This window comes from Carettochelys insculpta, chromosome 1 (genome assembly GCF_033958435.1).
Source record: "Carettochelys insculpta isolate YL-2023 chromosome 1, ASM3395843v1, whole genome shotgun sequence".
In the NCBI taxonomy this organism is placed as follows: domain Eukaryota; kingdom Metazoa; phylum Chordata; order Testudines; family Carettochelyidae; genus Carettochelys; species Carettochelys insculpta.
Window position 1 is genome coordinate 126116355 of NC_134137.1, and position 22457 is coordinate 126138811.

A 22457-nucleotide genomic window follows, 5' to 3' on the forward strand; every position below is an offset into this window, starting at 1 on the left:
TTTGATTGGATGCAGAGGGAGTAATCAGCACACATCTCACTTCCTGTGCCCTTGCCTTAAGTGCATGTCACTTTGGTAATTCTGTTATGGAAAAAATACGTAGAAGAAAACCAGCAGAATCTACCAATCCTGTGGGCATGGGTAACGGTAAACAGGTCTTGTGTGCCACATATAGGACGCCAGTGGACCCCATGTTGCCCACCACTGATTTAAAGCTAGTCTTCTCTTGGATTACACTGAGGGAAGTGACTGCTGTCTCCCTTGCGTGTAGGTCCTTCCCTCCCTTCAGGTGTATTTGCCACTTTACACGTAGGGGAATGAGAACTGTAGTCTCCCCTCAAGCCCAGAATCTAAATCAAGCTCATAACTCTTACAACTTTATTTGTGCATTGTAGTTTTTCAGAATCTTATTTCTGAAGTCAGCAGTTGTGCTGCTGTATAAAATGCAGAATTTCAGAATTTGAGACGTATCACACAAGAACTCAGTAGCGCCCTTTGAAATATCACCTTGTTCTGGATACTAACATTTAATACTTTACTTCAATCAGAAGGGAATTTGGCCTACTATGTTGTCAAGCCCCATGATGTAAGAAATGCAAAAAGGCTGACAAGAGGAGAGCGTATTACTTGTGGAATCAAGCGAAGCACTTTTCCCTTTTAAAAAACCACCAAGGCAGCGGGTTTTTCTTCTTTCTTTTTGACACTTTACAAAACATGCTTCCATATTGTCCGACTGATGAACTAACTGGCTGAATATCTTTTTTTTTCATAATTGTGGAAGACTGTTTCGAAACATTTTAAAGCTATTGTCACTTTGCACAGCATCTAATAACGTTTCAGACTATCTAGCTATTAAACATACCTAGAATCCCCACTGCATGTTTAGTCCAAATGTTTTAGTAAGTGAGTATTTGAAGCAATTGTCATTTATGGGGGCGCTTTTCCTTGTTCCTCTCCATAACCTGGCTGAGTAATTACCAAAGTGCCTGTAGCAAGGAGTCCTGTGGTACCTTAGAGTACAACAGGTCTGCTTATTATTTGTGAAGCTACAGACTAACATGGCTACCCCTCTGCAACTATTTGCCATGTACAGTGCATGTAACTATAAGTGTTGTTTATAGTGAGCAGTTTGCTCTTCTCACATTTCAGTTAGTGATACCATTGGTGGCTGTGGAACAACTGCTTCCAATGGTAAAGTCACACACCATGGAAACCAACGTCACCAAATTAATTAGACAAGTGAAGCAAATCAGTTCTAGGAAAAAAGCAATGCTAGAAAAGGAAATATTGTAAGTCTGGGCAGATTTTACTCCTTTCAAAGATGGTTGTGGCCTAGTGTGTCTAATGCATCCATAGACTATAGTCACCATATCCACACAACATTCACATCAGTTGTATAAACAGAAACACCGAAGGTTTCTCAGCTTTCTATTGTATATTTTATCCTGAAAAAAAAATAGCTCCAGGTTTCTGCTTCCAAGAAGTCATTGTTAATTGCTTTGCAGCACTTTCCTAGTGAGTAAACTTCTTACTCACTAGGTTCATTCTGATCTTGAGGAGAAGGAGGTCCGCAGCCTTCAGCAAATCTGAGACTCTTCAGCCTCTTCAGCCTTTAATCATTGCAAATTTCATCCAGGAGACAATCAGATGCAGTGTCCTTATGAAATATAGCTGCCATGGAAAAGGCAAAACGGGAAGATGATGGGACAGGTTTTCCTTACAATTAAATGATGCTGGTAAAGAAATAGGTGGGATGAAATTAATTATTATCTGTTATTTATTGCTATTATGACAGTGCTTAGAGGCTAGTGCCTCATTGTGCTAGACATTGCAAGAAAAAAAATAACAAAGAGATAGTCTCCTGTCTGAAGAACTCAAAATCTAACTATAAAGCTATGAACAGCCTGTGGATATAAAAGATAGACTAGGGGAGCACAAGGAAACAATGAGATAATACTGGTCAGCATGATAAACACTGGTCAATGCACCTCAGCTGCCTACTTATTCTACCCTCTCTCTCTCTCTCTCTTTCTCTTTTTCTGTCTCTGTCTCTCCAGAAGTTCGTCCTGTGAAAGTTATTACCTCACCTACCTTGTCTCTCCAATATCCTGGGACTGACATGGCTACAACTACACTGAATTCTTCTGGGTGTCAAATAAAAAGGCCTATCTGGCAGGGTGGATTTTCTGGGGGTAAGAAAAAAACCTACCTAGAATTTCTAGTTACCATTATCATTTAATCATTTCTATAACTGAAAGTTATTTTGAAAAACTCAGGCCAACTCACTGTTTCGTCTATTTTTTTTCCATTCATAGAAGGAATAAATTTTGTTATGTGCACCAAGACATGCACCGATGTGCACCACCATAAAAATACATGCTGCTGGCTGCAGGCATCTGTGGGTCCTCTGCTAATCAGCCGCACAGAACCTGAATTTCTCCTGGGCAGCCGCTTAAGTGTTCAGTTTACAGGAACACTCGTCCAACTCCTGCAGAAGTCAAGAAGAGTCTTTCCATTGACTCCAGTGAGAACTGGATAAGTCTCAAGAAGAACACGCACATTCTAAAATAATCCTTCGGCACACACACCTTCTATTATCCCAGCCCCCAAGAGGAATCATCACTTCTGGGAGACCCTGTGTGCTGCAGTTTCTCGATTATGGTTCTCACTATCTTGTCCTTTTCTACGAAGGAACCATTCTGTAAACATGTACTTGTCTTTTCTGTATCCTGCAGCCATGGAAGGCAATGTTGTGATAACTTAAATATATGTTCTTCTTTTCCATCTGACAGTAACACTTCATATTATGTACACAGTGCAACACAAAGCATTGGCAATAATTCAATCTTATTAGAGTAATTCTTAATAAAGATAGTTAAAACACACACAGTCTATACTTGCTTTAACTTCTTTAATTATGCCTGTACTCTGCAAGGTTTCTAATTATATGCAAACATTTTCAGTTGTTTCATGATTGTTTGTATGCTTCCCATTTGTTTCATCTAACTTAGGTTTTTGTAAAGACAATGAATGCTTTTTCCAGAAGTGTAATTATATGGAACTGCTCACCTCATACACAGCTTCTAGAATTTAGTGAGCTCCCTTTTATACTTGATTTTACAGCTGGGAAGGAAAAGTGAAAAAAAAAGCAGGGCAAGAGACTGGCCTCGGGTCACATAGCAAGAGAATGTCTCAGCCTATATCTGATGGTGATTAAACAGCCATTAGAAATACAGGAAACCAGAGTTAAAGGTTAAACTTAAAAGTAGCCCAAACATTTAAAAGTATTAAAATGGACAGTTAAGAAACTCAAACAATCTTAAATCTGCCCTGCAGCAACATTACTTTCCCAGACTTCTCTTCTGGCCTTTCAAACCTGCTTTGTAGGGTGTGTTGCTCTGGGATCAAGGACTTTTCCGTATAATTTTAAGAAGTCTGAATTCAATGACTGTGGCAATCTTAAATCTTAGGAAGACACTAGTCTATGAGGTGCCACAGGACTTCTTATTGTTTTTGGAGATACAGACTCACACGGCTACCCCTCTGATACTTGTTATCATTCATTAGGTAATGAGTTTTCATGGGTAAGACCCACTTCAGACTGAAAATTTAAAGAAGTGGGTCTTACCCACAAAAGCTCATTACCTAATAAATAATGTTTTTACTCTTTAAGGTACTACAGGACTGCTTCTCTACTGCTATGTGTCCTTCACCAACATACTAACCTTTCCAGTTTTCTTCTAAATGCTATAATTTAATTAACTGGATGTAGAGGTTAGAAAGTTTGGCCCAGATTCACAAAGGTACTAAAGTGCCTAAATTCCAGTTTGATGCTCCACTGTGTGCCATAAAAATGCTGCTTGGTTGCTGTTTTCCCATAGGCATATGGATTGCTAAACCCCAGCACAATCCACCAACTGAGATCTGATAGGCATTTTTCCAATTCACTGTGGGTCCAATCCCCTGGGTGAGCTCAGGGGCCATCTACTGAATTGTTTCCCATTTTTTCCCTAGCTGCAGAAGGAAGTGGTGGTGGTGTCCACCTTATAACTGTTCGCCCAGTGGCTAGAGTACTCACCTGGGTTGTGGGGGACACACATTCAATTCTCCCTTGTGCCGGAGAAGGAGAATAGATTTGGATAGGGGTCTCCCACACCTCTTTTGAGAGGTGTGGAAAACCCCTATCTATCCAGTGCACTATCCCACTATGGGTTATTCTGGTGTGCTCTCCCACGCCCTTCCTTCTTATTGAAATTGTTCCACTGTGTATAAATTATTGAAGAGCCAATGGAGCCTTTCTGGATAGAAGGCAATAGATAATACTGCAGGAACAGCAAGCTGCCCAAAACAAGGAGGAGAACTGGAAGCATGTTACCTCCAGGAAGAGAAAACCAGTTCAAGTCTCTCCAATTCCACTGGAGTCAAGTAACTGCTTTCAGCCTCTCTCCACAGGTGATACAGCAGAGATAATTGGGGCTGATACCTCACAGGGATTGGATCTGAAAGAGTCCCTAATGGTTTCTAAGGCATGGGATGCGCAGACCTAGGGATGGGAGTTCTATGACCACCACCCCTAAGAGAAAAAGATGGGTGGTGGTGGTCAGGGACTGCCTCCTAAGAGGGATGGAGTCATCCATCTGCCATCCGGACCTAGAATCCTGGCAAGTTTGCTGCTTGCCTGGAGCTAGAATCCAGGATCTTACAGAGTCCCTACCAAAAATAGTTAAACCTGTAGACTATTACACCTTCCTACTTCTCCACGTGGGAACCGATGATACATCTAAGAGCAACTTTGAAGAGATCATGGCGGATTATGTAACCCTATGAAGGAAGATCAAGGAATACTGTGCACAAGTGGTGTTCTTGTCCATCCTCCCTGTGGAAGGAAGGGGTCCGCAGAGGGATCATCAAATTGCAGGGGTAAATGCGTGGTTGCGTAGGTGGTGTAGCAGGGAAGGATTTGGTTTCTTTGACCATGGGATCCTCTTTCATGAACAGGGATTGCTGGGAAGAGATGGGATCCACCTCACAAAGACAGGGAAGTGCTTCTTTGCGGGCAGGCTTGCAAACCTAGTGAGGAGAGGTTTAAACTAGGTTGGTTGGGGGCAGGTGACACAAGCCCTGGGGTAAGTGGGGAAGGAGGAGGGAACAATCAAGTCAGTTTCCTGGGTGAAGTGGAGAAAGTAGGTCAATTGGCCCCCTCTCTAAGGTGTTTGTACACTAATGACAGAAGCTTGGGGAACAAACAAGAAGAATTAGAGGCCCTGGCACAGTCAAAGAAGCATGAGGTGGTTGGAATAACGGAGACTTGGTAGGACAACTCGCATAACTGGAGCACGGTCATGGAAGGTTATAAACCGTTTAGGAAGGACAGACAGGGGAGAAAAGGAAGAGGAGTTGTGCTCTATGTCAGGGAGCGGTATGATTGCTCAGCGCTCCAGTATAAGAAACGAGGAAAACCAGGTGAGTTTCTTTGGATTAAGCTTAGAGGCAGAAGTAACAGAGGTGATATTGTAGTTTGTGTCTGCTATAGACCGCCAGATCAGGGAGATAAGATAGATGAGGCTTTCTTCAGACAGCTAAGTGAAGCTTCCAAATCACAGGCCCTGGTTCCCATGGGAGACTTTAATCATCCGGACATTTGTTGGGAGACCAATACATCAGTACACAGACAATCCAGGAAGTTTGTGGAGAATGCTGGGGATAACTTCTTGGTACAAGTGCTGAAGGAACTGACCAGGGGCCATGTGCAACTTTACCTGCTGCTCACAAACAAGGAAGAACTAGTTGGAGAAATAGAAGTGGGAAGAAACCTGGGCTGCAGCTGGCAAGGGATGTGAAGAGTAAGGAGAAGGGGTTCTGTAGGCATGTTAACAACAAATGTGTTATCAGAGAATGTATGGGGGCATTACTGGATGAGGGAGGTAACCTAGTGACAGATGATGAAGGAAAAGCTGAAGTACTCAATGCTTTTTTTGCCTCAGTCTTCAAGGACAAAGTCAACTTCCACATGATGGTCTTAGACAATGCAGTATGGGAAGGTGGGGGGCAGCCATCTGTGGGGAAGGAACAAGTTCTAAGATATCTAGAAGAACTAGATGTACACAAATCAATGGGTCTGGATTCAATGCACCCAAGGGTACAGAGGGAATTGGCAGAGGTGATTGCTGAACCTTTGCCAATTTTCTTTGAAGACTCTTGGAGATTGAGGGAGATACCAGATGACTGGAAAAAGGCAAAAGTAATGTCCATCTTTAAAAAAGGAAAGAAGGACAATCTGGGGAACTATAGACTGGTCAGCCTTACCTCAATCCCTGAGAAAATAATGGAGAGAATCCTCAAGGAATCCATTTTGGAGCACTTGGAAGAGGGGAAAGTGATCAAAAGTAGCCAACATGGATTCACCAGGGGCAAGTCCTGCCTAACTGATCTGATTAGCTTCTATGATGAGGTAACAAGCTCTGTGGACATGGAGAGGTCAGTGGATGTGATATACCTTGACTTCAGCAAAGCTTTTGATACGGTCTCCCACAACATTCTTGTCCATAAGTTAAAGAAATATGGTTTGGATCCTTGGATTATAAGATGGATAGAAAGCTGGCTTGATGGTCAGGCCCAACAGGTAGTGGTCAATGGCTCAATATCTGGATGGCAGTCGGTGTCAAGCAGAGTGCCACAAGGCTCAGTTCTGGGGCCAGTGTTATTCAACATCTTTATTAATGACCTGGATTAAGAACTGGATTTCACCTTCAGCAAGTCTGTGTATGACACAAAACTAGGAGAAGAGGTAGATACGTTGGAGGGTAGCAAGAGAATCCAGAGTGACCTGGATAAATTGGAAGACTTGGCCAAAAGAAATCTGTTGCAGTTCAACAAGGAGAAGTGTAGAGTCCTGCATCTGAGGTGGAAGAATCCCAAGCATTGTTACAGGCTGGCGACCGACTGGCTCAGCAGCAGTACAATGGAAAGGGACCTAGGGGTTATGGTGTATGAAAGGCTGGATATGAGTAAACAGTGTGTCCTTGTAGCCAGGAAGGCTAACGGCATACTAGGATGCATTAAGAGGAGCATTTTGAGCAGATCTAGAGAAGTGGTTGTTCCCCTCTATTCGGCACTGGTGAGGCCACATCTTGAATGTTGTGTCCAGTTTTGGGCCCTCCAGTATAAGAAGGATGTGGATGTGTTGGAGCAGGTTCAGTGGAGGGCAACAAAAATGATTAAGAGGCTGGAGCACAAGACCTATGAGCACAGGCTGAGGGATTTGGGCTTGTTTAGTTTACAGAAGAGAAGACGTAGGCGTGATTTAATAGTAGCCTTCAGCTTCCTGAAGGGGAGCTGTAAAGAGGAGGGTGAGGAACTGTTCCCAGTGGTGTCAGATGGCAGAACAAGAAGTAATAGTCTGAAGATGAAGAGAGGGAGGTGTAGGTTAGGTATTAGGAAAAACAACTTCACCAGGAGGGTGGTGAAGCATTGGAATGTGTTGCCCAGAGAGGTGGTGGATTCTTCCTCCCTTAAGGTTTTTTAAGTCCCAGCTTGACAATGTCCTGGCTGGGATGACTTAATGGGGGTTGATCCTGCTTGAAGCAGGGGGCTGGACAATATAACCTACTGAGGTCCCTTCCAGCCCTATAATTCTGTGAGTAGGTGGACTGAACTATGTGTCTTGTACTTCACAGATGTGTGACCAAAGCACCAGGCTACAGAGACACTCTTTCTCTCTCTGGTCCAATGATGCTTTAGCTCTTTTTTTTAAGGCAAGCGTATAACTGATGGCAACTGTAGTCAGTAAGATACATAAGCACGTGACTAGATTAAAGCATGTGAGTAATCCCACTGAAGGACTTGGCCAATCAATTAGGAAATCAATTAGGCTGCCCACTTGCTTAAAAATAGTCATGTGCTTAAGTATCAGGTGCTGTTAAGACCTTAATGAAGTTGGGAAATAAGTGCCGTCATCACAGGACGTACAAGGTAGAGTCAGGCTGATTGTAAAGAATGGCAGAATCAGTGCAACCGCGCCATCATTAAATATAAACCGCACCATCATTAAATATAAAGCTTTCTCAATGTTGTGGTCACTGATTAGATCTGACTATTTATTTTGGATAGGGTTGCTCAGAGCAAGCTGCCTTCTCCCTCCCCATTTGTATTTGCTTTGGCTTGTAACCATGTTGCTTTGTCAATTCAATAGATACATGTTGCCTTTGAAAGCTTAAATTTCTTTTTTTTGAGTTACCTTAGAATTTTTAACACTCCGCACCCTATGATTAACACGCTTTTCTTAAGGAACTCGATTAAAGCCCGTTGGAGTCAATCTAGATGACTTTAGTGTGGGCTTTGGATCAGGGCCATAGAAAGTGTGAGAAGTTCTTCAAGGACTGTGCTTTATACCATATCTAACAGTCAACACTTCCACTGAACCCCGTTACACCAGATTTATTATCAGTGTTGCCACCTCTAAAATCCCCAAGACTAATTTTTGCAGCATCATCCCATAAAATGTCCCTTAGAATTTTCCCACTGAAGAACCGACCATACGAAACCTGTTTAGTATGTGATATCTGGCTGAATTACAGCATGAATCGATAGAGCTGCAGGTCCTCTGAATCTGAAAAACTCCTTGTCATTTGTCCTCTGCTGTAAACACTAACAACATTTTGCTACAAGGAAAAAGGGATGTAGATTTATCCAGAATGACTGACAGAGGAAAAGAGAAATAGAGTAAATGTAGGGTAGCAGTTTATTTTTTATTTAAAATGTTTCCATTTATGTGATGAGAATGCTCATTAATGATAATTTCCAATACTCTGATGAATAACACGCTCTGGACAAATTCTGGCTACAGATAATGGCTTGTGAAATTATATAGGTGCTTACTATATTTCCAATGTGAGCTCCGTCCTATAATTCAGGGATGTGAAGCAACAGGATTTCTTTTGATGTGATCAGAGCAAACATACTGAAACACCAGTATAAAAATATCTGTGAGAAAATTATACAACAGTCATACAGCCAGTTTTCATTGAATGTCTGTGACTGGGGCTTTCAGATTCCTATAACCCTTTGGAAACAAAGCGACACTAACATTTGTTCCAGCTTGTCTTGACTTCTTTTGATTTCTGGGATGGTGAGACTTAAGAAGGGAAGGGCAGAAGAGAATAACATGTCCAGGGCATAAACCTCAACAACTCAAAGGAAAAAAGAAAAAAAAGAAGGAAAGCGCCAGTAGGTAGGCACTAAAGAATACATAAAGCAGCATACATTAGACACCATCAGACAGAACCTTTAGGATCCTGAATTTATCAAATGACAACATTCATTTTGTACTATGTAGAAGACAACAAGAAAGTCAGCAACTTAGTGTGCTGACATTGCAGTAAAACATGATTTTAATTAGCTCACACAGAGGACACATTGAGGAAAAAGTGACATTTCATTGAGGAATATACTATTAAATACAACCCTCCTTGACCTGCCATTTATCAGGGTGAAAACCAAAATCACATGACTAGTTGTGTCTTTCTCATTGTCCTTTGAACCCTGGAAATGCATTGCTCATTTGCTGAAACACAGAGGCCTCCCGATTGCTTGACATACACCCTATACTGTAGCTATGCATTGCTGCAGAAAAGGAGGCACAAGTCACTGCTTATTTGAATGCTGATATAACTGCGTGACCGACAGTTTAATTACTGAAGTTGCTCATTGAGGGAGCTCAGAAAAGTACCTTATTTCAAAACAGGCTCGGCTTGGCCTCCTCAAATTAAAATATTTTACTGCACAGCAATATACTACATAAATATGGAGTCATAAATGTAATCTTATGAGATGCCAAACTAATGTTTAGGCAGAGGCTACCTACAAATCCAGAGGTCTTGGCATAATTTTATCTGTTGCTTTTAATAACTCTACTGATTAGCCTTCTGATAAATAGCTGTTTAAGAAGGGTAATCAGTAGCCATATTAAAACCAACACACAAAGCCATTGGGGATTGGTGGCCTGTGACTTTTATTAGTTTGGCATCCTGAGATTTGGGGGTGGGAGAAAAGGTGCTTGTATTCATTTCTTACCTGTGCTAAAATCTTCCTATTTCTTTGGGTTTTCACTTAATTTCTCTGGGCTTCGGTTCCCCATCTATAAAGTGGGGATTAAAACACTTCCTACCTCAAAGAGGTGATGTGAGGATAAATCCATTAATGCATGTGAGATCCTCAGATACTATGGTGATGAGTGCCATGGAAAATCCTATGAATAAATAAAATCAACTGTGAGTGCCTGCGGCTCTGGGAGCTGCTGCCAAGGCTGTGAATCTCTACATTTCCCTTACTGCAGGAGATGTGGCTTGAAGCCAATATCCAGTCTGAGACCAGCTCCTTCAGTACTGTAGCTTTTTCTATGGGGACCCAAAAATAATTTAGGTAATCAGAGTCTGAATAAAATCTTTATTACGGTAAAATTCTGATCCAAAGAGGGATGAGGGAAATTTATTATGCCAGTATTTTTAAAAAAATGCTCTTTTACTCTTGTAAAACTGTTCAGTATTCTCACCTTTTATTCCCCTGGGACTTTTTTCTTGGTTGAATTTTTATTCCATTGTTCTTACAAGTCTAATTTCTATGTATTGGCCATAAAGTATCCTTGGATTTTTTCCTTGGTTTCTGAGCCACACAAGCAAAGCAGACAAGTAAAGGGAAGTGCACAAGGTACAGCCTTTGTAATTGTTTTGTCTGCTGCTTTGTTACAGCTTAAATGGAGAACTCTGGCACTGATGTTATAGCACAGACAGAGAGAAGGGCATTCCTGCAGAAGAGCTGGTGTTTGCTGTAGTATTTAGTAAGCTAGCCATCTAAATCCTTCACCACTTGGCAGCTATATCCTACTGAATGGGCTAATTGGTGTATGGGCACCATACTATCCAAATGGTAGGCAGCCAAGAGATACGCATAGTGTCTGATGTAACTGGTGGCAGTATTCCCAACTGAGATAGTCCAAATTATTTTGTTGAGTTTTTAACTCCATGGGAAAGGAAGTGTTCCATTTCTAATGTAGTGCTGGAGTGGATTAGCCCTCAAGACAACTCCCATAGCTATTAGGCCAGTTTGAAGCCCCATGAAAAGGGAAGTAGATGACATGAAGATATGGGTTTCTAGGGGAGTCCTTTAGAAAGATGGTTCAGGAGAAGATTCCCTACCCAGAATAATGAAGAAGAGATTGTGGATTTGGAACCATTTTCTGCAGAATTCTACATGCACAAAGGTATATGTGAGATCTGTGTGGTTCAATTAAAAATGTCAGTCACAAAAGAAAAAGGGAATTAAAATATGCCAATGTAGGGCCATAATGTATGCCATCACCCATATCATGGAAGGTCTAGGGTGTGGAGATTCAGAGGGAAAAGTGTACTGTCTTCTGGACTGGCACTTGCTGGCATGTTCATGCTTCTTCACAGTCCCCTTTGAACTGATTTTCACATTGTTGGAAAAGTTCCTGCTCTTTCCTGAATCCAGGAACTGCAGTGGCTCTGTATATTAGAACTAAGGGAGCTGAGTTGAGAAATGTTATTTCTTTTTTACCTTCACATGAGCCATGTATAATCTTCTCTGTGCTGTGTTTCCTCAACCACACAAACCATATTATATATCATCTTTTGAGCAAAATATATCACAGTGTACTTTCTTCTCTTGGCAGTCGCTTGATAACCAGTAAGACATCTTCATGTCACCCTCTTATTTGTGAGTCTGTTGATGGCTGACCAGCCCGATTCTGGAGCCACAGAAGGGGCAGGTATTGGAAGCTGTTGGAGGGGAGTGGTGCAGTTTTTGACACTCTTTTCTTTTCCTCTATCGCTCATTGGCAGCACTGCATCAAGACCTCTCAAACTGCACCACCACCTCAGGGATTACAATTTTTCACTGGGGATGTTCTTGGGCACGATTCTCCAAGTGTCAACATTAATGCTACACTTTGGCTGTGTCTACACGTGCCCCAAACTTCGAAATGGCCATGCAAATGGCCATTTCGAAGTTTACTAATGAAGCGCTGAAATGCATATTCAGCGCTTCATTAGCATGCGGGCGGCAGCGGCGCTTCGAAATTGACGCTCCTTGCCGCCGCGCGGCGCGTCCAGACGGGGCTCCTTTTCGAAAGGACGCCACCTTCTTCGAAGTCCCCTTATTCCCATGAGCTCATGGGAATAAGGGGACTTCGAAGTAGGTGGGGTCCTTTCGAAAAGGAGCCCCGTCTGGACGCGCCGTGCGGCGGCAAGTCTCGTCAATTTTGAAGCGCCGCTGCTGCCCGCATGCTAATGAAGCGCTGAATATGCATTTCAGCGCTTCATTAGTAAACTTCGAAATGGCCATTTGCATGGCCATTTCGAAGTTTGGGGCACGTGTAGACATAGCCTTTGTCATGTATGCCTTCAGCATATCCTTATATTGCTTCTGCTGGCCACTTGCACTCCTCTGTCCTTCCTCCAGCTTGGAAAACAGAATCTGTTTTTGGGGGTGCTGACAAGACAACCGAACCATGTGACCAGTTCAACAAAGTTTTTGATGAACGATAATGGCTTAAATGCTGGTCATGTTTGACTCTTCAAGGATGCTAGTATTCATGCGCCTATCCTCCCAAGAGATATTTAGGATTCTCCTAAGGCAGCATTGATGATATTTTTCAAGTGTCATATGTACCTATATGTGTCCTAAAATATCTTTTTCATGAATAAATGATGCTTGTATGTTGTACAGGTTTCACACACATAGGCTACGTCTACACGTGAAGCCTACATCGAAATAGCTTATTTCGATGTAGCAACATCGAAATAGGCTATTTCGATGATTAACGTCTACACGTCCTCCAGGGCTGGCAACGTCGATGTTCAACGTCGACGTTGCGCGGCAGCACATCGAAATAGGCGCTGTGAGGGAACGTCTACATCACTACGTCTACACGTGCAGCCAACATCGAAATAGCTTATTTTGATGTTGCGACATCGAAATAGGCTATTTCGATGAATAACATCTACACGTCCGCCAGGGCCGGCAACGTCGATGTTCAACTTCGACGTTGCTCAGCCCAACATCGAAATAGGCGCAGCGAGGGAACGTCTACACGTCAAAGTAGCACACATCGAAATAGGGATGCCAGGCACAGCTGCAGACAGGGTCACAGGGCGGACTCAACAGCCAGCTGCTCCCTTAAAGGGCCCCTCCCAGACAGAGTTGCACTAAACAACACAAGATCCACAGAGCTGACAACTGGTTGCAGACCCTGTGCCTGCAGCATAGATCCCCAGCTGCCGCAGAAGCAGCCAGAAGCCCTGGGCTAAGGGCTGCTGCCCACGGTGACCATAGAGCCCCGCAGGGGCTGGAGAGAGAGCATCTCTCAACCCCCCAGCTGATGGCCGCCATGGAGGACCCAGCAATTTCGACGTTGCGGGATGCGGATTGTCTACACGGTCCCTACTTCGACGTTGAACGTCGAAGTAGGGTGCTATTCCTATCTCCTCATGAGGTTAGCGACTTCGACGTCTCGCCACCTAACGTCGAAGTTAACTTCGAAATAGCGCCTGATGCGTGTAGATGCGACGGGCGCTATTTCGAAGTTGGTGCCGCTACTTCGAAGTAGCGTGCACGTGTAGACGCAGCCCATGCCAAAGTAGCACACATCGAAATAAGGGTGCCAGGCACAGCTGCAGACAGAGTCACAGGGCGGACTCAACAGCAAGCCGCTCCCTTAAAGGGCCCCTCCCAGACACAGTTGCACTAAACAACACAAAATACACAGAGCTGACAACTGGTTGCAGACCCTGTGCCTGCAGCATGGATCCCCAGCTGCCACAGCAGCAACCAGAAGCCCTGGGCTAAGGGCTGCTGCCCACGGTGACCATAGAGCCCCTCAGGGGCTCGAGAGAGAGCGTCTCTCAACCCCTCAGCTGATGGTCGCCATGGCGGACCCCGCTATTTCGAAGTTGCGGGATGTGCAACGACTACACGGTCCCTACTTCGACGTTCAACGTCGAAGTAGGGCGCTATTCCTATCCCCTCATGGGGTTAGCAACTTCGACGTCTCGCCGCCTAATGTCGAAGTTAACTTCGAAATAGCACCCGGCGCGTGTAGCCGTGACGGGCGCTATTTCGAAGTTAGTGCCGCTACTTCGAAGTAGCGTGCACGTGTAGACATGGCTATACAGTAGCATTGGAACAACCACTGCACAGTATTCAAGGAGCTTTGTCTTGGAATAGATGTTCTAATTCTTGAAGACCCTTTGTCTCAGGCAGATGAAAGCAGAGCTTGTTTGGCTCAGACAATGTTGGATTTCTGCATCAATGCTGATTTTAATAGAAAGATTACTTCCAAGGCATGGGAAGTGCTCCACATTTTCCAACAGTTCTCTATTGACTTCAATAGAAGGTACATGAGATTGTCCCATTGGCGAGTGTTGATGGAGCACTTTGGTCTTCTTGATGTTCTGTGTGGGGCCGAGATTTTCATATGTTTCAGCAAAAGTGCTTAAGATGGTCTAAAGGGCTGTGGAAGAAAGAGCACAACCATATTGTAATCTGTGTCCTGAAGCTCCATGAGCAAAGTCGTGGAGGTCTTGTTTTAGCCTTCAGTCTCCCAAGATCAAAAAGCTTCCCGTTCATTCTATAAACAATCTTCACATCATCTGGAAGCTTGCCATCAATGAGGTGGTCAGCGTGATGAAGATGCAGAACAATGATGGGGCACTGATGCAACCTTGCTGGACTCCCATTTTGACCTCAAAGGGGTCACTTTGGCACCTATTGTTGCTCAATACTGTGGTAAGCATGTTGTCATGAAGCAGCCTTAAGATGCTAATGAATTGTTGGGGCAGCTGATCTTTAAGAGGATGGTCAACGGGGCTCTATGATTGACTGAAGTCAAATGCTTTGGGCAGGTCAATGAAACTCATGTATTAGGCTTGATTTTGCTCAAGACATTTTTCTTGCAGTTGCTGGACATTGAAGATCATGTCCACTGTTCCTTGGAATGGTCAGAAGCCATTCCAAGGCTTCTGGGAGAATTTCTTCTGAGTGGCAGGAGTTGGCTTGCAAGGATTCAAGCTAAGATTTTCCCTGCCATAACCAGGAGGGAGATTCCATGATAGTTTCCACAATACAACCTGTCAGCCTTCCAGAAAAGACTGACAATCAGTGCTCTTCTGAAATCTCATGGCATCTGCTCCCTATCCCACATCATGGCTACGTCTACAAGTGCACGCTACATCGAAATAGCTTATTTCGATGTAGCGACATCGAAATAGTCTATTTCGATGAATAACGTCTACACGTCCTCCAGGGCTGGCAACGTCAACGTTCAACTTCGACGTTGGGCAGCACCACATCGAAATAGGCACTGTGAGGGAATGTCTACACGCCAAAGTAGCACACATCGAAATAAGGGTGCCAGGAACAGCTGCAGACAGGGTCACAGGGCGGACTCAACAGCAAGCCGCTCCCTTAAAGGGCCCCTCCCAGACACAGTTGCACTAAACAACACAAGATCCACAGAGCCGACAACTGGTTGCAGACCCTGTGCATGCAGCATGGATCCCCAGCTGCAGCAGCAGCAGCCAGAAGCCCTGGGCTAAGGGCTGCTGCCCACGGTGACCATAGAGCCCCGCAGGAGCTGGAAAAAGAGCGTATCTCAACCCCTCAGCTGATGGCCACCATGGCGGACCCCCTTATTTCGATGTTGCGGGACGCAGATCATCTACATGTGCCCTACTTCGACGTTCAACTTCGAAGTAGGGAGCTATTCCCATCCCCTCATGGGGTTAGCGACTTCGATGTCTCGCCGCCTAACGTCAATTTCAACTTCAAAATAGCGCCCAACACATGTAGCCGTGATGGGCGCTATTTCGAAGTTAGTGCCGCTACTTCGAAGTAGCGTGCACGTGTAGACGCGGCCCTTGAGAATCAGGAGTTGGAGTTGTTTGTGGAGCTCTGGCCCATACTGTACAGAGTTTATAGATATATACACACAGAGCAACTGGAGATTAATAAAAGCTAATGGAGAGGGCAATCGTTAAGCAGAAGGAGAGAAGAAAAAATACAAAAAAGGAAAACGTCAGAGTTTTCAAAATAATGTCCTGAAACACAGATGAAGATATCTCTTGCAGCTCTGGTGTGGCAGTGGTGAGGCATAGCTGGGAAAACAGCCCAGACCTAGGGCAATGGAGGGGTCCAAGTTCCCCCAGTAAGAATGAGAGAAGAGACACGGCAGGCACTCCATTAAATAAATGATCCACAATTAAGTTATTGACTTCATGCAGGGGCACCAGCTGGCACTCTGTGGGCACCTTTCCTCTTTGAGACATGTCTCCAGAGGTCCAGCTGCCCCTTCAGCTTTCCCTCTCTCCTCTTGCCATCCAATATGAGGGCAGGCGCCAGGCAGAACTGCAGACTCCTTCTCTCCTCTCCTACCCAGAAAGAGCATAATGTTGAGTCCTAGTGAAGGAGTTTTCACATTTTATAATCTACACCTCTGGCCTTTCTTTTGTCACCTAAAGGCAGATAGGGCAGGAAAGACAGAGTGCCTGCAACAGAAGGGGAGACAGAGGAAAAATGTGTGAAAGTGAGGAAGAAGAGAAAGAAGCAAGGAAGAAAGAGAAAGGGTAATAAAGATAGTGACTGTGTGAAAGGAGACATGCATGTGATAGGAGAGAAAAGGGTATAAATTAAGTGATGGGGTGAAAGGAGATGCAGAGGTTATATAACAGGGAGTGAGAAAAAGTATGTGTGTATGAAAGAAAGAATGGGGGTGGAGGGTGGAAAGTGTGTTCCCTATGTGAAGGTGTGTGTGTGTGTTACAGAGGTGGAAGGAAAATGACAGAAGGATGTCCCAGAAGAGAAGGCAATGGTGCTTTTTACCATTTTCTGTGGTAGCTGTAATGCCATATAAATGAGGATACATTTCTGGATTCAAGTGAACTTTCCTGCTGATCTCAAATGCCTCTGACACCTCTCTTTAGGACCAAGGTATTCTGACAAAATGCTAGACAAAGAAGAATACATATCTACTGGTTACAGAACTTAGTCAGAATTTAAGTAATTAAAACAAATGAATTAAGGTAAATTCTAATTAAAGGACTTGCATAAAATTGAAAGTTGCTTGCATGAAGACCCCGTTTCCAACTTTATATATTAATCTCCCATAATTTCTCACTGCTGCCCAAAGAGGGGTTTATGGGAAGCCATATTAGAAATTATATTGAACCTTGATTCTGGGTTGATTCTGTATGCATGTTGAGCCCTGAAAATGAAAGTACTGAGGCCTACTTCTTCCTGTTTTTGAGTGCAGGCGCTTTCATATATTTCTCTGTTTAATGGTTCAGCTCCATCGAAGCACTGGAGCTTAACAACAGCAACAATAAAAATTGCATCTAAGACAAAAACTATAATTATCACAGGGGAAAAAATTAAACAAAAAACGCCACTGAAATAAGATTTCCACATATGTAGACTGTGTTAATATCAATAATGTGGTACATACTGACAATAGAGTCTTTGAAATGTTTGTCGTATCAGATTAGAATAAAAATATGTATGATTATACTGTGTCAAAAGAAACAAGATTCTTGAACGCTTTTGTGACTTTTTCTTTTTTTGATACTTTTGGAAGGTGGGAAATTAACTTGAGAAATGTTTGTGCATTTTATTTGTAAGAATTTTCTGTTTAATTGTAACTGTGTTCTAAAAGAGTGAGTTTGTGTTTAAGTCAGAAAGGAGAAATATTTAAAATATAAGGTATTTACATTTCTTTTCTATAGCTGTATGATCATCTGTTCATCGGACTGTTCAGATTAGCAATCACTTTCTAAAATCAGAATCAGATGGGGTAAATTTAATCCATTTTTATGTGCTGTATTTGTTCTGGAGTATATTGTCTATGCAAAGGAATGATACTCACAGTATTCACCCTTTGATTGCTGACATTTTCCAGACAGTCCACTGAATTAATAAGTAGGAAGTGGGAAGATTTATGTTTCTGCAGCTGTCAAAGAGCTAATAAAAATAATTAAATTAGTTTTAAGAGTCTGTTCATGTCATATATGTAAATGAAATGATGGCTGTCTAATCTTATAATATTTGCACTCTGTTTTGTTAATTTCTATCTATAACTTTTACACTGTATTCAGAAAATGTAGCTTATCTCAGAGCATGACCCTCCCTTTCTGTAAAGATGCATGAAATACATAATAGTTTTTGAACACTGAAGCTCACTTGTGTATCCAAAAGCATGCTTATACAGATGTACCTATATGTATCCTAAAATATCTTTTTCATGAATAAATGTGAATTAATATATGCACATGTAGTTTTTACACAGAACTCTACATTCACTTTCTAAAAATGTTCCCCAAGTGCTTTCAGTAGGCGTCCTTCAGTCTGCATAGACTATGGATCGCGCCCTTTAAAGTTTCAATTGGGGACTTCATTTACAACATCTACTGTGACTATGAAGACCCACACGAGAGTGACAGTTCTTGCTGCATCTCTTGCAGATGTGGTGGGTGTCTGGCAAGTCCTTAGTGTGTTTTCTGTGTGCTCGCTTCTCCTCTGCTAGCTGTCTGATCCTCATCTCGCCCTTCTGAAGGCCCTTGTGTAACCCCTGCCTCCATCTGCTGCGGTCGTCTGCTAGTTCTTCCCAGTTGTCCAGCTCGATGTCAACCTGTCTGAGGTCTCTCTTGCAGACATCTTTGTAGAGCAACCGGGGGCGTCCGGGAGGTCTTTTGCCAGAGGCTAGCTCACCATACAGGGTGTCATTTGGAATCCTTCCATCATTCATCCTGTGGACGTGGCCAAGCCAGCGGAGCCGACGCTGCCTGAGGAAGGTGTGCGTGGTTGGGATTCCAGCTTGCTCAAGGACGGTGGTGTTGGTCACTCTGTCCTTCCATGGTATTCCAAGGATGCGCCTGAGAATATTTTTAAAATAGAATGCTATAGAATGCCATTCAGTTTTTTTATAATGATCTTGATAATGAATCCAGTTTTTTTTACCTGATGTAGATTTAATTTTATGTTCTTATTGACAGAAAGCATTAAATTATATACATTTTTTCATTATGAAAATATCCAGAATGATTCTGCAAGAACTGCATCCATACCATTTTCTATCACAAGTACTCACCTCCAAAGCATTACCGACACTTTCAGATCAATACATTTGGGCCATGTCTACCCTTAGGAAAAACTTCACAATGGTCGTGCTAATGACCAAATTGAAGAATACTATAGGAAGAAAGATATTTCAGTGTTTGCAGGATCCTTTTGAAAAGGACCCCCATGTAGACTAGCCACACGTGAGTGAAATGTGGTACTTTCAAAGTGCCACGGACGGCAGCATGCTAATGAGGCACTGAATGTTTGTTTCAGTGCCTCATTAGAATTCTTTGATTTGGCAATTAGCATGGTCATTGTGAAGTTTTTCCTAAACATAGATATAGCCTTAAAGCTGTTGTGGGGATGGAGGTCATTCCTTTAAAAACAAATGCAGGAGTGATAATTGATAATATATATTTGATAATATACAATTGTCTCATTAAGGTTACAGCAGATGGCCCAATAAGAAGTAGCAGGACTAAGTACTGAAAATACAGCATCCCATCTCAAACTCCCTTAACCATAAAATCTATGACTTTATGCTCAACTGAGTGATAAGAAATAGTCATGAGATGTCCAAGGTTGAATCAGGGTGGTTGAGAGTATACCTGTTTCCTCTCCTCTCTGAGAAACCCTTCATCATATTGTCTAAGTGTTTTTTTCATCAATTAACCATTTCAGTCATATTCAACTGTGCTTTCTGTGCTGCAGTGAACTGCTTTGCTATTTTGCTTATATGTGCTTCAGTGAACTAGCTTGTTAATGCTTATTTCATAATTCTTCATGCCCTACAAAAAGTATAAATTTTAATGTTGTTATTTTAGCTTGCATAGTTTTATAATTAGTGGGCAAGATCCTAAGCAGGTATAAATCAGCATAACTTCCAAGATCTAGCCCATTACTTATATATCATTTCACTACACATTTTTAATCTCCTGTTTTCCTGAACTCTATGTATTTTAATTTTGTTAACCTTCTACATATTGCATTCTTATTATCTACCCTATGTATGAAGCCTGAATTCAGATATAAAATCTAATGCCCTGGTATTTGAGGAAAGGAAAATAGCCATTCCAAATTTTGGCTCATCTTCTGAACTGAATTGAACCCAGCTGGTTCATGGATATATATGGGGCTTGTCTGGCAAGGCCCATGATGTGTGGGTCTTTCACAATTCCAGCCTCTGCTGGGGGATGGAGGTGGGGACCTACGTCTTCAATGGGAGCTCACACTCAGGGATATCACCCATGCCTCTGTGTGTGGTGGGCGACCTGGTCTACCTCCTGCAGCCCTGTCTCATGCGGCCATATACAGGCCTCCCTACCCACCCTCAGGAGCTGTTCAGCATCTGTCTCACCCAGGCACACTACCCAATAAAGTGTGCCTTTGGATGCTTGAAGACAAGGTTCAGGTGTCTACTCATGGCCTCAATGTCAGGGTGCAGAACATGCCCCAGGTCATGGAGGGTGTGCTGCACCCTCCACAACCTGGAGACCTTCCTCATGGGGTGGGCAGTCGAGGCCAGCCCTGGTTACGAGCAGCCCACTGCAGTCCCTGACCATCAGGCCCACAGTGATGGGATCCGCAACCTCTGACCTGCAGCCCCACCCTATCCCCTCACGATCTCTCTCGCTCATCCACCACTTACTGCTCCCCACCATGACCCCTCTTGCCCATCCACCCTTGCCCCATCCACCCCAATAGTTAGGGGTAGTGGGGTGTTGAAAAAATAAGCTGTGTTTTCAAACACACTCAAACTTTAGCAACCAGAAAAATAGTCACAACTATATACATGTGGGAACTATATATGTGGGGTGGGGCTGGGGCAGGGGGTACCAGAATTTGGAAGGGAGGCCTGGGACAGTGGTTGGGGGGCCTCAGTTCTTTGAGGGGGTGGAGGGCCTTGCACCACAGCAGCTTCAGGAGCCTCTCCCACCCCAGGTTCAGAGTCCCTGTTGGGACTGGAGTGGGGACATGTTCATGAGGAGGTAGGGGCATGGGACTGGAGGCAGGGCCAGCAGCTCCATCAGGACCCTGAATATGGTTCAGAACATGACCACTACCTGGCCCCAGACTTCCCACCAACACACCAATGTCATCCAGTGCCAGCTGGTCCCACAGCAGTTGGTTCTGTTCACAGGGTTGGCCAAGACAACGATCCTCCAGGCCTGGACCTGCCCAGGCACTGCTGGTGGGGGTGACTTGGGCCTCTCTGCCTCCAGTCCTGGGTTTCCCAGCTCTGGTTCCTGGTTGGGGTTGGCCTGCCCCAGGGGTGTGTTGGTGCTCACATGGAACTTGGATGGTGCAACAGTAAGGACAGAAGGGGAGAGGTTATGCAGTAAGTAATAAACACTCAGGAATACTGTTTCTCAGGGTATGTCTATATTTACTGTGTGTTCATCGTGCACCAGAATTGACTCTCCAGAGTTTGATTTTGTCGTGTCTGTGAAGACACAGCAAAATCGATCTCTCTCAGTTCAGCCATTGACCGTGGTACTCCACACTATCACATGGAGTAAGGGACGTTGGCACGAGCTCGAAAGGCTGTGATCTACACTAAGGAACAAAGTGATTCCTAATATATCGATTCTAGCTATGCTAATGGCATAGCTAGAATTGCTTATCTGGCATCAACTTTGTTTCCTGGCGTAGACCAGGCCTACTTCTCTTCTATACCTTAATTTCTCTTTGTGAACGTAATGCACGCTATGTGCTTAGACTGTACAGGACAAAACCCTTAATCATTCTCATTTATACAATTCATATTATTTGAGAATAACATTCATGGAAATATTCATCAAAAAAGGCAGTGAATACACAATATGTCATTTTGAGGAACAGAGATACAGCATGAGCCATTCTCCACTAAGGAGTCAAATTAGCATATGTAGTTGTTTTGGTAATTCTTTAAGTTATCCTTTATTATTCACATATTGACCACAAAATGTACATATATCTCCTTAACTGTCTCTCAACTAAATGTTTCAAGGATGTCTCTAAATACTGTCACTTCTTGTCCTCCTGATTTATGATTCTAGTTTGTATTGCTCAATTGACTGTATGTCTACTTATGTGACATGATGCTCCAGTCTTGAGTCTCTCTTCATGATGGAGACTTATGTTTAGTGCGGGCACAATTGTACTGATTGAGAAGGATGACACACTGTTACTAGTCATGGTCTTTGCATAACATACCAAACCTGCAACACAAAGCAGCAGAAAAGTAGCACTTTAAAAACTAACAAAATGATTTATTCGGTGATAAGCTTTCGTGGGAGAGATCCACTTCATGAGATCAATTTCATTTCCAATACAGACTGACATTTATAAGT